Source organism: Jaculus jaculus, chromosome 12 (assembly GCF_020740685.1).
Source record: "Jaculus jaculus isolate mJacJac1 chromosome 12, mJacJac1.mat.Y.cur, whole genome shotgun sequence".
NCBI classification, from domain to species: domain Eukaryota; kingdom Metazoa; phylum Chordata; class Mammalia; order Rodentia; family Dipodidae; genus Jaculus; species Jaculus jaculus.
In genome coordinates, this window is record NC_059113.1 from 66,104,181 (window position 1) to 66,122,281 (window position 18,101).

An 18,101-nucleotide genomic window follows, 5' to 3' on the forward strand; every position below is an offset into this window, starting at 1 on the left:
TTTCATTAACTGTATTCTTCATTGCTGGTAATTCTGACTGTTTTTTTCTTTATTATTTCTATTTCCTTATTTATGTCTTGTATTGCCTTCTTTATTTCATGAAATTGGTGTCCTGCATCTTCTTTGATTCCTTTGATTTCCTCTTTAAGTTCCTCTTTGACTCCTTTGATTTGTTCTCTGACTTCTTTGAACATATTTACAGTCACTCTTTTGAAATCTTTCTCAGGCATTTCCTCTAACTCGTTCTCACTGGAAGTCTTTTCTGATGCATTAATACTTTTAGGTGGATTTATGTCGTCTTGCCTTGTAGTGTTTCTTGTGTTATAATGTATATATTTTTGCGTCTTGGATTAAGTTAATGCTTGGATTTTCTAGCTAGCTGGGTATTCTTAGCTGTATCAATTGACTTGATGTTATATATTTTCAGGGTAGGAGCTTAAGGTGTTAGGTGTGGCTCTTAAGACTCTCAGAGTATCTACAAAGGTGCTCCTAGGGATTGAGTTTCCCTGCTATGGGAGTATTCAAGTAGGCTGAGTGGTATAAAATACAGGTAGATTCTAAAATATAACTAAACACTGTACCCATTCAATCCAAAACAGCCCCAAGTATGTATGCCAGAGTAGTTATTATAACAGCCAGATCCTCTATCAACATAGAGGTTAAGATTTCTGGTCTGTTGAGGGATCCAAGTCAGCTTGTGACCAAGTGAGACCCTTCCCTGGTGCATTCCCAGTTACCTTGGATGATTTTGGTCTCAGTCAAGTTGCTGCCTGGGTCGTTGGGCTGGTGTTCTGATTCCTGAGCTGGGCACTGGCTTTTCCTGCGGTCCAAGTTGGCGTGGCTGAGTCCCGGGACCACTGCTCTTTTCTCTGGAGCCGGACTCAGGCGGTGGTGGAGGGGAGGGAGCCGCAGCTGCTCGGTTTTTCTCTCTCTGCTTCATGTGTTCTTCTACCTTCCGTTGCTCACTGCCACTCTCCCTTCACGTTTCCTGAGTTGCGGAGAGTGCAGGTGTGAGTGGAAGCTCCCCGCACCTGGCTTTTCCTGCAGCTGGATTCGAGCCTGGTGGCTCTCTGGTGCGCCCCGTTGCCCCCGCGGTTGCCAGTGGTCCTGGGGCCGCTTTTGCCGGCCTGTGTGGGTTCTGGATGCTCTGGATCTCTTCTACTTCTCAGCTGCTGCTTCAATTTCCTATACACCTCACTTTTTAGTCAAAGTGTGTATTTTGTTGAGTTTTTTTGGTCTTTTTTCCCTCCAGGCTGCTTTGGCGTCGTACCTGCGCCACCATCTTAAACAGAAGTCGATATTTTCATATATACTTAATTTTTGGTTGAAACCCTCCCTTTCTCCTATGTCCCTGCCCTCTTCCTCATGCTATTGCTCCATCCCTAGTAGTCTCTGTACTGTCGTGAACATATGTGTTACATATGTTCTATTATCCTTTTCACTCCCTCCCTCCCTCAAGCTTCTTGTTCCCTCGTCATTAGTCCTTTTCTAGTTTCATGACCTCTTTCCACAGTGACTCCTACAAAACATACATAGAAAAATTAGAAACTGGAACCGGGAGTGGTGGCGCACCCCTTTAATCCCAGCACTTGGGAGGCAGAGGTAGGAGGATTGCCATAAGTTTGAGGCTACCCTGAGAATACAGAGCGAATTTCAGGTCAGCCTGGAATAGAATGAAACCCTACTTCTGTTGGGAGCTATGAACCACACCTCGGCCATGTTTACAGAAACCACCATATAGCAAGTTAATTTTCTACTTCCTCACCTAATATGCAACTACCAGAAACAAAGACTGCCATATAGCAAGTTAAGTTTCTTATTCCTCACCTAATATTCAACTACCATAAACAATGGGATCGTATGCCTGCCAGTACCTGACGAAGAAACAAAGGCATTGCGGTTTAACCAGTAATTCTGTGATCTTTGCCCTAACTACGTCCCCTTCCCCCTACAACTCCTTGTCCTGACCACATCCCTTTCCCGCTACAACTCTATATAAACCTATGTGGAAAAAATAAAATCTCGAGGCCTTGACAAACACCTAGCATGGTCTCCTTCTTGTGTCTGTTAGCCTTTTTTCACTCAGGTTAGCTTCTGCTCGGGTCCTTGTTCAACTCCCCACTGGCTGGGGCATATTTCAAAACAAAACAAACTACAACAGTAGCAACAACACCAAAAAAAAATTTAGAAACTAGGATCTGCAAATGAGAGAAAACATAAGGTATTTGTCTTTGTAGTCTCAGTTACCCTAGTTAATATTTACCAACGCTATCCATTTTCTTGTAAATTTCATAATGTCAGTTTACTTTATGGCTGAATAAAGTTCTGTTGTATAAGTGTACCACATTTTCATTATCCATTCATCTGTGATGGACATCTTGGCTGATCCCATTTTCTTACTGTTGTAAATAAAACAGCAGTTTACATGGATGTGTAAGTGTCATTGTGGTTTTATAGAGTCCTTTGGATATGTACAAAATATAACTAGGTCATATGGTAGTTATATTTTTAGGTGTTTTATTTATTTATCATCTTTGAGAAACCCTTCTTCACAGATTTCTGTTATTATTGCACCAGTTTACTCTCCTATAGGCAATAATAAGCATTCTTCTTTGCCCTTATCCTCACTGGCATTTGTTGAAATTTGTTTTCTTGATGATAGAAATTCCCTCTGGAATGAATTAAACTCTCAAAGTAATTTTTATTTGCATTTCCTTGATGGCTAAGTATACTGAATACTTACAAAAACATTTATTGGGTATTTTTGTTTCCTTTTTTGAGAACTATCTGTTTAGTTCATTGACCCTGTTATTAGTGGCAAGTTTTGCTTTTCTGGTGTTTAATTTTTTTCAGCTCTTTATATATTATAAATATTAACCCCCTGTGTGAAGAATAGCTGGTAAAGACTTCCATTTTGTAGGTTTTGTTCACTCTGCTGATGGTTTCCTTTGCTGTGTAGAATTGTGTTATTTCATGCAATCCCAAGTTTCAATTCTTACATATATTTCCTGTGGTATTTGGGTACTATTTAAGTTTGCATATAGAAATATAGGTATTATTGATTATTATTTTCAAATACATTATGTTTTAGTTGACTCTTCTACCTCTCCTATACCCAATACAGCCCCCCCCCCCTGCAGTATCCTCCTCCTGCTGTAGCTCATCTCTTTGCTTTGGTTATCATTTTGCCTTTATAGGTTTTACACACATTTTACCCTGTATACATACAAGCTAAAGCCTGCATATCAGAGACAATGTGCCTTTTGGTCTTTCTGAATTTGGGTCCCTTCAGTTAATCTAATTCTTTCCTGGTCCATCTGTTTTCCTGCAAATTGAATAACTTCATTTTCTGTACTGCTTAGTAGAATTCCATCATACGTATGCATCACATTTTCATTATCCGTTCAGCTGTCAGTGATCTTCTAGACTTGATTCTAATTCTCGGCTGTAGTAAATTGAGCAGCAGTAAACATGGTTGCACAGGTATCTCTATGTGTATGTAGTCTTTAGGCTATATATATGTCCAGAATGGTACAGCTGGGTTGTATGGCAGTTGTATTCTTTGAGTTACCTTCATACTGATTTTCATAATGGCCATACTAGTTTGCATTCCCATCAATAGTAAATAAGAGATCCTGTTTCCCCACATCCTTGTCAACATTTGTTGTCAGTTTTCTTGGTGATAACAAGATACATCCTGACGGTGGTAAGATGGTATCTCAAAGCGGTTTTAATTTGCATTTCTTGGTGGCTTGGGATGTTGAACACTTTAAAGTACTTATTGGTCATTTGTGTTTCTTATTTTGTGAACTGTGTTCTTAGCCCATATGGTAATTAGCAGTGTGTGTGTGTATATATATATATTTATGTATGTATGTGTGTGTGTGTATATACACACACATATGCTTTTTTCTTTTTGGTGTCTACTTTTTGCACTTCTTTATTCTTAATTTTGTCAATCCATTGTTAAGGAAAGTATTTGAGATGGGGAGGGAGAGAATGGGTACACCAGGGCCTCTTCCTATGCAAACAGACTCCGGATGCATGTACCACTTTGTCCATATGGCTGTATGTGTGTACTATGAACCCTGGCTGTCAGGCTTTGCAAACAAGCGCCTTAACCACTGAACCATCACTAGGGAAAGTCTGACATCTTTTGTCTTAAGTGACCTTTCTCAGGGTCTTAAAAGTTTTTATTATAGAGGTCTTTTTACCTTCTTGGTTAGTTAAATTCCTAGAAATTTTATTTATTTGTTTAAGCTATTGTGAATGGGACTTTTTTTTTTTCCCTAAGGAAGTTCATTATTGGTATATTCAAAAGCCACTGATCTTTCCAAGTTCTTTCCTTTTTTCTTTTTTCTTTTTCTTCTGTTTTTTTGAGGTAGTGGGCCTAGTCCAGGCTGACCTGGAATTTACTATGTAGTCTCAGAGTGGCCTTACATTTAACAGTGGTCTATCAAACAAAAAAATAACCAAAAAACAAACAAACAAAGCTGGGCATGGTGGTGCACGCCTTTAATCGCCTTTAATCCCAGCACTCGGGAGGCAGAGGTAGGAGGATCACTGAGTTCGAGGCCACCCTGAGACTACATAGTGAACTTCAGGTCAGCCTGGGCTAGAGTGAGACCCTACCTTGAAAAACAAAAATAAAAACAGTGGTCTATGTACCTCTGCCTCCCAAGTGCTGGGATTAAAGGCGTGTGCCACCACACCCAGTTAGTAAGTTCATTTTGTGTTTATTTTATAACTTTACTGAAAATATTAGATCTAAAAGTATTCTAGGGGGTGTGCATGTGTTGTGTGGTTGTGTATGTTTATGCTCAGGTGTGAGGTGTTGTTCACATGTATGATTCTGTGTGTGTAGGTCAGAGGACAACTTTTGGGTTTCGGACGTCGACTCCACTTCCTTTGAGGCAGGGTCTCACATTCATTGCTAGCCCGCATCCTTCCAGCAGATTCTTCTGTCTCCACTTCTCTTCTTACCTAAAGGTGTAGCTGGGATTATGAACACTTTTCAGAGTCCGACTTTTGACTTGGGTGCTGGGATTCAGATACTATGTTTGTGCAACAAATGCTCTATTTACTGAACCATCCTCTTAGCCTCCTTAGTAGTTTAAGAGTAGACTATGTCATTTGCAAATAGGGGTAATTTGACTTCTTACTTTCTTATTTGTTTGCATCCCTTTATATTTGTCTCTTGTCTTTCTGCTTTAGCAAAGACTTTGAACACTATATTGAATAAGAGTAGAGAGAGGCTTAGACACCTGTCTTGTTCTAGATGAGGAAATGCTCTCATTTATTCCCTAGTCAGTATAGTATTGGCTATAGGTTTGTTACATATATATAGCCTTTATTACATTTTGAAGTATGTTCTGACTATTCCTATTTTTTTTCGGAATTTTCATCAGGAAATAATATTGGACTTTGTCTTGCCTTTTGGCATCTATTGTGATGACCGTGAGATTTCTTTTTTCTTTTTCTTTTTTTAGAGAGACAGAGGGAGAGAGAGAGAAGTGTGGTGCACTAGGGTCTCAGCCACTGCAATCGAACTCCAGATATTTGTGCCACCTATGTGGTATCTGGAGAGTCAAACATTGGTCCTTAGGCTTTGCAGGCAAGCGCCTTAACCTCTTAAGCCATCTCTGCAGTCCGATCGTGTGATTTCTATTGTTAAGGATATTAATATGGTGTATCACATTTATTGATTTGTGTATGTTAATACAACTTTGTATCCCCGGGACAAAACAAAAAGTTGGTGCTAAGCATGGTGGTTCACACCTCTAATCCCAGTACTAGAGAGCCTGAGGTAGGAGGGTTGCTGAGTTTGAGGCCAGCCTGGGCTATAGTATGACCCTGCTTCAAACAAACAAAAAAGCCCCTCACTTGGTTGTGCTTAGTATTTAGCTGATAGTTGGGTTTTTTTGTTTTTTTGTTTTTGCATTTATGTTCATCAGAGAAATTGATCTGTAGTTTTCTTTCTTTCTTTCTTTTTGTATTTTTATCTAGTTTTGGTGTCAAGACAATAGTGGCTTCATATACTGAGTTTAATAGTGCTCCTTCCCTTTATTTCATTGAACAGTTTAAGAAATGTTGATGTCAGATCTTAAAAGCTTGGTAGAATTCAGCAGTGAATCTGTCTGGTCATGTGCTTTTTTTCTTTATGTGGGTAGACTTTTAGAAGTTTATCTATTGTTTTCTAGACTTTCCAGTGTTACGGAATATAAGTTTTGGTGTATTCCCTAATGTTATTCTGGTTTTTATTGCAGTTTGTTGTAACATTTCTCTTTTCATCGCAAATTTTATTAATTTGGGTCTTTCTCTTTGGTTAGTGTAGGCTGGGGTTTGTCAATCTTATTAATCGTTTACTTTTTTTTGTTTTATATATTTTTATTATATTTGAGAGGACATGGGGTGAGTGTGGCATTCCAGGGCCTCCTGCCGCTGCAAATGAACTCCAGATGAATTCACCACTTTGTGTATCTGGCTTTATGTTGGGTACTGGGGAATTGAACTTTGGAGCATCAGGCTTTGCAAGCAAGAGTACCATCTTTGATTGATTTAACTTATTGTTCTTTTAGTCTCTTTTATTAGTTTCTGTCATATTTATTTTTTCTTGTCATCAGCTGCATTTGGGATTGGCTTTTTGTTTTTGTAAAGTCTTATACATTGATGAGTTATTTGAGATCTCTCAAAGTTAGTATGAGCACTAGAAATACCCTGGCTATATCCCAGAGGTTCTGGTAGGATGTACTCTTATTTTCATTTGATGCTAAGAATTTTAAAATTTCCTCCCTCATTTCTTCATTGACTGTCCCGAGCACTCTCAAAGATGACTGGTTGAGAGGATTCCACCCACGAAGGTCAGTGATACGGAGACACTGGTATACTTGCAAAGGAGTTTACTGGGATGAAAGTCACACACAAGCAAGTCCAAACTATCACAAGTAATATTATAGCTAATATAATATATAACCAAATCATATTCATCACTACTAACACAAGAATATTTCTAACGAGTCTAACATGTATACGACCTGATAACGCAAGACTTGAGTTGCGACGTCTCTGACGCTTTACGACCTGGTAACGCGAGACTTGGGTTGCGACATCTCTGACGCTTTACGACCTGGCAACGCGGGGTCCGTGCTTCGACTTTTTCTCTCGGTTCGCGGTGTTTTCTCGGTTCGCGGTGTTTTCTCGGTTCGCGGTGTTTCAAGCCGAGTCTTGATTGTTCGGACAGCGTGTCGGGCAGATGAATTTGGATCGGTGATGCATCTCGTGGAGGTCTCGGTCCGGACTGCTGAGTAACCTTTCAGTCAGTCATAGTGTCGGGAAGACTGAGCCAAAGGTTGCTGAGCAGCTGACGTTTTTATACCTTCCACTACTTATCTAGAGTTCCACACACACACCTGCTAATCTCTACTATGTCACCGCACACAGCTTAGTCTTAGTTTTGCTTACAAGGTTTGACTTTGCATTTTTACTCTCACAACAAACTTGTTTATCCTAAACTGGCCCTGGACCATATGCTGGTCCTTACATGCTCATAACAATTGACCTACTGTTTATTCAACAGTGCACTTTTCAGGCATCAGGTGCTTGTGTGTTTCTGAGATTAGTCTTACTGTGATTTCTCATTTTATTCCATTAATTTTATTCTGATAGGATGTAGGAAATTTCAATTTTTTTTTTAAGTTATGGAGGATTTATTAAGGTATAGTTGGAAGTGGGAGGAAAAAAAATCAGGAAAGCTTCCCAAGCCAAGAAGAATTCCTCCCCTCCCAGCCAAGCTGGCAAGGGAGGATAAACCAGGGGGGGAAAAAAAAATCTCAGGTTTTTTTTTTTTTTTTTTGTATTTGTTAAATGCTTATTTTGTGGCCTATAATGTGATCAATTTATTCCATATACCACCAAGAACTATTTGTTGGGTGGAATATTCTATAAATGTCTATTAAATACATTTGATTGATGGTATAATTTAGTTCTGGAATTTCTCTGCTAATTTTAAGTTTTTAATTTTTATTTATTTGAGAGAGAGAGCAAGCGAACGCAAAAGAGAGAGAAAGAGAGAGGGAATGGGTGCCCCAGGGCCTCCAGCCACTGCAAACGAACTCCAGATGCGTGCGCCCCCTTGTGCATCTGGCTAATGTGGGTCCTGGGGAATTGAGCCTAGAACCAAGGTCCTTAGGCTTCACAGGCAAGCACTTAATTGCTAAGCCATCTCTCCAGCCCTCTCTGCTGATTTTAGTTTGGAAGACCTACTTAGAGTAGGATATTGAAGTCTTCCACTATTACTGTGTTAACTATGGCTGGTCTTTGATGACTTTTAGTGTTTTTGCTTTTAACAAAGTTTACAGCCAAAAGATTTGGTGTGTAAATATTTACAATAGTTCTATACTGTGGATGAGTGTTTCTTTTATTGTAGTGGCCTTTTTGACTTTTGACTAGTTTTGGTTTGAAGTCTACTGTGGTGGTTTGAATAGAATAAATGGCCCCCTATATATTCAGTTGTTTGTTTGTAGTTTGTATCTGCTGGTTACTTGGCTGGAGGCAATGTCACTGGGTGGATCTTAAGTTGTGGAGGTGGGTTTCAGATTTCAATCTAAAGATATGCAAAGTGTGCCTAGCTGGAGTTCCTGAAGTGTGCTGTGTAGCTTTTGACCTTTAGGCTTGTACTCCCCCCCCCCCCCACCTTGGACCTGTGAAGGCAGGCCAGTTTCTTCTGCCATTATGGAACTTTCCCTGGATCTGTAAGCTTCAATAAATCCCTTTCTCCATAATTGTGCCTGGTCTGAAAGTTCATCTCAGTGAACCCGAATCTGTCTGCTACATCTACATTATATACATTATCCAGAGAAGTACTATGATAGTTTGTTATGGCTCCCATTTTCTGGCAGGTTGATTTCTATTCCTGGACTCTTGTGTTTTTGGATGTCTTCCCTAGTTATGTGAGTTTCCTTGAGACAACAGACAAGTGGCTTTGTGTAAGTCTAGTCAGTATAGATTGGTGAGATGAGACTACTCTCCACTCCAGGCTGTTACTGACAGGCTTTGCTGCCACCAGGGGTTTGGTTGGTGCTTGTGCTGGATTTTAGGTGGTTCTTTCTTCCTTTCCTTGTGCTTTTGAAGGCTTGCTGGTGTGCTGTGTTGGACGTAACTACTCTGCCATGGGAGTCCCTCTCATGAAATGTATTGTTTCCTGTGTCCTCATGATTGAAGCTTTTTTCTCCCTCTAGGTACGGTGTTCCTTTAAGTATTTTCTGCAGTACTAGCTAACTTGTCATGAATTGCATTTACTGTTTGTTTTGAAATATTTGTCTTTTTTCCTATCGTGTGTGTGTATATGTGTGTATAATTATGCACATGTCACACCATGCATGTGTGGGTCAGAGGACAACTTTGGGTGTCAGTTATCACCTTCCACCTTGTTTTTTTTTTTTTTTTTAAATTTTATTTATTTATTTATTTGAGAGTGACAGACACAGAGAGAAAGACAGATAGAGGGAGAGAGAGAATGGGCGCGCCAGGGCTTCCAGCCTCTGCAAACGAACTCCAGACGCGTGCGCCCCCTTGTGCATCTGGCTAACGTGGGACCTGGGGAACCGAGCCTCGAACCAGGGTCCTTAGGCTTCACAGGCAAGCGCTTAACCGCTAAGCCATCTCTCCAGCCCACCTTCCACCTTGTTTAAGCCAGGTTCTGTTTGTTTACTGCTTTGTTCACAAGGCTAGCTGGCCTGAGAGGTTCCAGGATTCTCCTGTCTCTGCCTCCCATCTAGAGATGCACACTACTGTGTCTGGCTTTTTATGTAGGTTCTGGAGATCTGAACTCAGGTCCTCACACTTGCACAGCAGCACTTATATCCATTGAGCCATCTTCCCCAGCCCCTTGTCTTAAAATATTTCTCGCTCTTTTTTGGGGGGGAGGTTGAGGTAGGGTTTCACTCTAGCTCAGGCTGACCTGGAATTCACTATGTAGTCTCAGAGTGGCCTTGAACTCATGGTGAGCCTCCTACCTCTGCCTCCCGAGTGCTGGAATTAAAGGCATGCACCACCACACCTGGCACTCCTTCAATTTTAATTATTTTAAACTTTTTATTTTTATCAGCAGGCAAATGATTAGGTTTTATTATTGTATTTTCAGTAAATTTTGTTTTTTGCTTTCCTTCTCCTCCCCACCCCCCGCCCCAGTCTTCTCCCTGCCATCCTATGTGTCCTTTATTTGGTCATTGATCCTTTTAATTTTGTTTTTTGAATATTTATTTGAGTGTGAAACAAAGAGAATGAATGAATGAATGAGTTAGTTCCTTGGCTGGATACTTGGGAACCAAATCCAGGCTGTCAGACTTTGCAAGCAAGTGCTTTAAGCACTGAGCCATTATTGATCTCTTTTAAAAGTAGAACTCTGAAATCTTTCTGGTGCTTTAGCTATCTCACTCCCTGTTATCCAGTATTGAGAGGTTGTCAACCTGTGGGGTGTTGCAGTGGAAGGCATCTCATTGTTCTTGTGTTCCTTTGCTGTGTTTTGTGCATCTGTTGGGACATATGTGCCTTTCAGGTTTTAGAGTTTTCCCTTTGTCCCCAGTGTTATGTGCATTCTCTTGGATTGTCTTCTCTTGAATTTATGTTTAAGTTAGCTTTAGTAACTGCTATTTTGACAGCTGTCCCAGAGTTAGCTGTAAAAGAGTTAGGTACTTCATTTGTAACCACTATAAGGTTTGGTGACAGTGGCATGAGGGTACTGGTTGAAGAAAGTGTAGATTTTGTTGTTGTTTTATCTTTTGGCTAAGGGTATCAATATTTAAATAGTGCAGTGAAGAGAGGGTATAGATAAGGGTAGAGTAGGTAAAGTAATTAATGACAAGTAAAGTATATGGGTTGGTAGTATGAAAAGTGTAAAGAAAATATTATATATTAGGTTTAGAGAAAATCATTTTCCAATGAGGTACAAGTTACAACATACAGTGGAACATTTATAGTACAAAAGAGTGCATACTAAACAATGTGTATTAAAGTAGTAAACAGAGGTTGGGGAGATGGTTCAGTAGTTAACGGCCCTTCCTTGCAAAGTCAATACCCCAGGAAGGGGACCCCTGACAAACTAAATGCCAGTTCTACTAAAGTTTACATTGGCAACCCAGTGAGTTTATTGGACTTCTTGATAGAGCATGAGTCAGGGGTTACTTACAGGAGTGTGGAGACCCCTAAGTGGTCACACTGAACGCTTTCATCTCAACATGGATAACAACCTCCCATGACTGGATAGGCAGAGCTCTCAGTCCCTTGGTGTTTTACTCTCTATATACTCTACCTCTCCTGTGAGGCCACAAGACTTCATGCTTGAGAGCTCAGGTGAGGGTATGTCTTTCCCTGATCTTCTTCTAAGGGGAAATGTCAATAGGCCCAATCTGGAGAGTCTCAAATGCAGTCATGGCTGCTTCTAATAAAGATGGCAACAGTTTTTGTCAGAGGATTTTGTCATACAGCAATGTGGGCATGAGCCATTAACCATCTTTAGCTGTCTCTCCAGCCCTATTCTATGTTTTTTTAATACCCTGAGACATGATGTTCATGCACAGTTGATTATCTCACAATTTGAAGATGATAGGTCTGTAAAAATACAATGTCATTTAACTATACTTTTATTCCCAATATTTCCTTTTGTTCATCTGTGTGTATATCCTACTTTTGGGGAGTTGTCAGAACTGACTCTAGGAAAATAGTTGAGTATACTGGTTGAGAGAGAGACTTTGGTATGGCTTCATGTTCTTTCATAAATTAGCCCTGTTTATTTGTGGAAGGAACCTTGAATAAGAGATAGATTGAGTATGGATTGAGAAGGATGCTATGTCCTTTTGTGGCTGACAACATACCAATGTACTGGGGCTGGGGAGTTGTTCGAGGTAGGATCTCACTTTAGCCCAGGCTGACCTGGAATTCACTCTGTTGTCTTAGAGTGGCCTTGAACTCACAGCAATCCTCCTACCTCTGCCTGGCTGTACTGTGTTCTAATTAGCTCTTGTACTATCTTAAGTGGTACAGCTATGATACATATAGTTCTTGAAATTAAGTGTTGCCATAGAATTAGATCAATTTTTGTTTGCCTACAGATAGGAATAAGGATTGTTGGCAGATCTTGAGCCTCTGGTAGTAATAATTTATTTTTTCTTCTTGAAAATTCAAAACCTTGATTATAGTTCAGGCTTCAGCTGAGACTTTGTAAACACCCAGATCTCAGGAGGCTGAGGCAGGAACTTTATTGGTTATAAGCCAGTTTGGATTACATAGCAAGACCCTGTTTCTAAAAATACCCAAACTAAACCAAACCAACCAACCAACAACAGAAAGACCAGGCTGAGGAGATAGTTTTAGCCAGTGAAGCATTTGTCCTGCAAGTACCAGGATTGAGGTTAGGTCTCAGTACCCATGCAAAATGCTGGATAGTGGTATGCACCTGTAATTTTAGTGCTAGTGAAGTGGAGGTGGACAGATTCTTGGAGCTTGCTTGCCCATCTAGTTTAGCCTAATTGGTGATCCTCAGGCTAGCGAGAGACTTTGGTTCAATGGTTAAAGCCTCTTGCCTGCAGAGTTTGCTGGCCTGGGTTCAGTTCTCAAATTATATACTAAAGCCAGGTGCAAAAGATAACATAGGCATCTGACATTTGTTTGCAGTGCCAGGAGGACCTGTTGTACCCATATACACATGCACATGCAAATGCAAATAAATAAAGAGTGCCCAGAAATCATCACTTCCTTTCATGTAACTGATTATTTTGGTATTTATGATTCTTTGAAGCATACTTTCATCAGTATTTCATGATCCCTTTCACTGTCAAACCCAATATATATATTACTTATAGATTGTGGTCTTTTTAAAAAAATAATTTTAGCTGTATTATAGACATATAGTATTATTCACAGCTCAGCTAAGGAGTAAAAAAAAATAAACATTTTTTCTACTGTACTTTTTCAAACTAATTAATTAATTTTTAAAATTTTTATTAACATTTTCCATGATTATAAAAAAATATCCCACAGTAATTCCCTCCTTCCACCCCCACACTTTTGCCTTTGAAATTCCATTCTCCATCATATTACCTCCCCATCTCAATAATTGTACTTACATATATACAATATCAACCTATTAAGTATCCTCCTCCCTTCCTTTCTCTCCCCTTTATATCTCCTTTTAAACTTACTGGCCTCTGCTACTGAGTTTTTTCCTTCTCACACAGAAGCCCAATCATCTGTAGCTGGGATCCACATATGAGGGAGAACATGTGGCGCTTGGCTTTCTGGGCCTGGGTTACCTCACTTAGTATAATCCTTTCCAGGTCCATCCATTTTTCTGCAAATTTCATAACTTCATTTTTCTTTACCACTGAGTAGAACTCCATTGTATAAATGTGCCACATCTTCATTATCCACTCATCAGTTGAGGGACATCTAGGATGGTTCCATTTCCCAGCTATTATAAATTCAGCAGCAATAAACATGGTTGAGCACGTACTTCTAAGGAATTGAGATGAGTCCTTCGGATATATGCCTAGGAGTGCTATAGCGGGGTCATATGATAGATCAATCTTTAGCTGCTTTAAGAACCTCCACACTGGGCTGGAGAGATGGCTTAGCGGTTAAGCGCTCGCCTGTGAAGCCTATGGACCCCGGTTTGAGGCTCGGTTCCCCAGGTTCCACGTTAGCCAGATGCACAAGGGGGCGCATGTGTCTGGAGTTCGTTTGCAGTGGCTGGAAGCCCTGGTGCGCCCATTCTCTCTCTCCCCCTCTATCTGTCTTTCTCTCTGTGTCTGTCGCTCTCAAATAAATAAATAAAAAATGAACAAAAAAAAATTTAAAAAAAAAGAACCTCCACACTGATTTCCACAGTGACTGGACCAGATTGCATTCCCACCAGCAGTGTACAAGGGTTCCTCTTTTTCCACATCCCTGCCAACATTTATGATCATTTGTTCTCGTGATGGTGGCCAATCTGACAGGAGTGAGATGGAATCTCAATATAGTTTTAATCTGCATTTCTCTGATGACTAGTGATGTAGAGCATTTTTTTAGATGCTTATATGCCATTTGTATTTCTTCCTTGGAGAATGCTCTATTTAGCTCCATAGTCTATTTTTAGATCGGCTTGTTTGATTCCTTATTATTTAACTTTTTGAGTTCTTTGTATATCCGAGATATTAATCCTCTATCAGATATATAGCTGGCAAAGATGTTTTCCCATTCTGTAGGATGCCTCTTTGCTTTTTTCACAGTGTCCTTTGCAGTGCCAAATGTACTTTCATGAGGTCCCAGTGATTAATCTGTGGTTTTAATTTTTTTTTGTTCATTTTTTATTAATTTATTTGAGAGTGACAGCGAGAAAGAGGCAGAGAGACAGAGAGAATGGGCGTGCTAAGGACCTCCAGCCACTGAAAACGAACTCTAGACGCGTGTGCCCCCTTGTGCATCTGACTAACGGGGGTCCTGGGGAATCGAGCCTTGAACAGTGGTCCTTGAGCTTCACAGGCAAGCGTTCAACCGCTAAGCCATCTCTCCAGCCCCCGATAGTTTTAATTTGTAAGTTTCTTTTCTCTAAATGTGTTTGTTCCTCTTTTGTTTCTGAGTATTCTTACTTGGTATCAGCTTTGGACAATTTAATCTCTTTAAGAATCAATATAGTTCATTAGAATTTCTGTTTAATTTTTCTTTTCCTCCAATCTGGGTAGGGGATGGAAAAGCCAATTGGAAGCTCTGAATTTCTGAATATCAGGACCCTTTGTCTTTGGCTTTGAACACCAATATAGAGTGATACGACTTTTTTTTTCTTTTTTTTCTTTTTCAAGGTAGGGTCTCACTCTAGCCCAGGCTGACCTGGAATTCACTATGGAGTCTCAGGGTGGCCTCGAACTTATGGCGATCCTCCTACCTCTGCCCCCCAAGTGCTGGGATTAAAGGCATGCGCCACCACACCCGGCAATTTTTTTTTATATTGTTGGAAAACCTAGGGTGTAAAGTTTTAGTTTTTTTCTCTTGTATGTATCATATCTGCCTTGGAGTTGAAGATCTGACTTGACTGTCCATATGTAACAGCTAAATGAGAGGACTGGGCTTTTCACATGTTCACTTAATAATAAATGCCAGTTATGTATACTGGCATTTAAATTATCTGGTGTTCTTGGGGACTTTGTTCTACCCTCTCCAAAGAAAGACTTTATCATTGTCCAGAATTCTGGAGTAGTAGTCATCCTGCTTCATAAATTTGGTCTAGGCTATGGGGAATCTGACTAGTCATCCTGCATGTTGTAGCCTTTCTTTACCTTCACTTTCAGAGCCCATTAATAAGAATGGGTGGTCCTTAGATTTTTCTCCACTCTTGCTTTAGAATTTAATTTTTGTGGGGCTGTTAATAAGCGACATGATTTTCTAAATTTCCTCAGCTTTGTTGCTATGGTTATTCCTGCCTTTGTTTATTCTCCTCTTTGGGATTTATGTCCTTTAGAAAAATCTCTCTTGTTTTATTGGAACTTGAGGGAATTAAAGGTAGTTATAGATGTTCTCCTGGCCACCTTTACCCAGAAGTAAATTTATTTGTTCTGCTTGAATATAATTTTAATAATGGATTTCAGCTATATTACAGAAGGTCCTTACAGGGGCTCTGGCTGGGAATATAACCATTTATAATGGTATAATCATTTCAGGTCTCTATCATACCAGTTTACTCATGATCTTATTTCTGTGCTAGTCATTTGCATTGCTGCTTGTGTGCATACTTTTCTCTGTAAGAGCACATGTCTTTAGAAAAATGACCATTGGGTTGGAGGGATGGCTTAGCCGTTAAGGCCTTTGCCTGCAAAGCCAAAAGACCCTGGTTTGATTCCCCAGGACTCTCATAAGCCAGATGCACAAGGTGGCACATGCATCTGGAGTTCGTTTGTAGTGGCTGCAGGCCCTGACATGCCTATTCTCTCTCTCAAATTAAAATAAAGAAACAAAGAAAGAAAAAAGAAAAAAAAAAAAGAAAAATTACTCTTATTTTAGCTGCTTGGCACTACTGTATACCCATATCTCCATGCAAAAGTCGTGACTCACTTTATTACATTTTTAATAAGATGCCAACCCTCAGTATTAAGTTAAATTCTCTCATAACAGGTTTATATTCATTCTTTGAAAAATACTTTTATTTACTTGGGAAAGTGAGAAATAGGCAGGGAGAGACAGAAACAGGCGTACCAGGGTCTCCAGTCACTGCAAATGAACTCCAAATTTATGAACTACCTTGTGCATAAGGCTTATGTGGGTCCTGAGGAATTGAACCTAGGTCCTTTGGCTTTACAGGCAAGTCCCTTAACCACTAAGCCATCTCCTCAGCCCATACTCATTCTTTATATAAGGATTAAGCTGGCCATGGTACCTCATGTTTATAATCTTATCACTCAGAAAGCTGAGGCAGAAGAATTTCCAGGCTTTCAAATGCAGTCTAGGCTTACATAGTAGACTGCCTTAGCTTACAGTGTAAGGCCCTGTATCAAAAACAAAACAAAACAAAACAAAAAAATGAAGAACAAATATCCCCCACATCTCCCTAAACAGTGTGAAATTAATTAAGAGAGTTTATTGGACCCTTGGCATGGTGGCACACATTTTTAATCCCATCACTTGGGAGGCAGAGGTAGGAGGATCATCCTGAGTTTAAGGCTACCCTATAATAGTGAATTCCAAGTCAGCCTGGGCTAGGGTGAGACCCTACCTCAAACAAAAACAAAAACAAAAAGCACAGTAATACCAAAAACCTTAGAGTCACTACAACAATAAATTGAGCCAATTTTTCTTCATAACTGATTTTTTCCTTTGTTTTGAATGATTTCAGCTATAGAGCATTGAACCATTTAAGGCTTCAGTGTAAAAGTAACTTTAGAGTTAATTAATCACTGTGTTATCCTTAGTTCAAAATGTGTGTTCTGCCCTCCCCAGACTATTTGAAAGGGCATGTGAAGGTAAAATTATTTTATGATAATGACTATGAGTACTGTTTTTTTTGACTTTGTTCATTGTGAGGGATAAATGATAATTCCAGTTGTTGATAATGCAGTGAGAGTGCTTGTACTGTATTTCATAAATAAGTTAAAGTGTACAGTGCATAGATTACCAGTGAGAGATTTGATTGCTAAAGTTTTGAGAGACCTATGAGCCATCTAATTCTAAGCCTTTGTTTTATAAGTGAGGAAACTAAGGCTTAGAGTGGTCATTAACTTCTAAAGCTTGTATCTTTAAATTGACTGAAGCTGTTTGGTACCCAAATCTACCATAAATAAAATATTGTAAAGTATTGGGGATGTAGCTCTGTAGTAGAGTGTTGTATTAGTCAGGTTCCTCTAGGGAAACAGAACCTTTAGAATGAGTTATATTAAAAAGGGAATTTATTGGATTAGCTTATGGCAGTCCACCAATACCAGTCTGTAGGTTTATGAGTCAAGGAACCTGTTAGATGCTCAGTTCATGTGGCTGCATACCTCAGTGGTCCCAATCCAGCACTGAATGACTAAAGGCGTCCTGGAGAGGTACTTGTCTTCAGTTCATGTTGGAAGGCTGTGAAAATTTGGTTCCAGTGCTGAGGAAGGAGAGCAGGACAGGATGTAGATGCACATGCAAGTGAAGGCATTCACCAGCAGCCAGGTAGGAGGAAAGGGATCTTTCCCCAATGGAAGAACTGCCCACTCTGGAGGTAGGACTCACTCTGGTGGACAGACTTACTCCTTCAGTTAGTCCTTCCTGGAAGCAACCTTAGAGGCTCACTCAAGAGGAACACTGTGGATTCCTAATCAGATCAAGTTGACAATAAAACTTCCATTACAAGTGCTTTCCCAGGATACACAACTACCCAAATCAGTGTGTGTGTATCTGTGTGTGTGTGTATGGCGTATATATAATATATGATAGGTTATTTTAGACTCAGAACAATATATTCTCTTTAAAAATATTGTGTGTTAGGCTGAATCCAGGACAATTGCCCTGGATTCATGGCTTGCCTGATCTACAAAGTGAGATCCTATCTCAGAAAACCTAAACAAACAAAACACACCACCAAAAAAGTAAAAAAATAAAAAATCCAA

At 39.8% G+C, this 18,101-nt stretch overlaps 1 protein-coding gene across 5 annotated transcripts in view; it reads left to right on the forward strand.

Moving 5' to 3' along the window:
• Positions 1–18,101, forward strand: part of Naa35 (N-alpha-acetyltransferase 35, NatC auxiliary subunit) — a 136,543-nt gene that overhangs the window by 10,537 nt on the left and 107,905 nt on the right. The gene's annotated exons all lie outside the window — the stretch shown is intronic.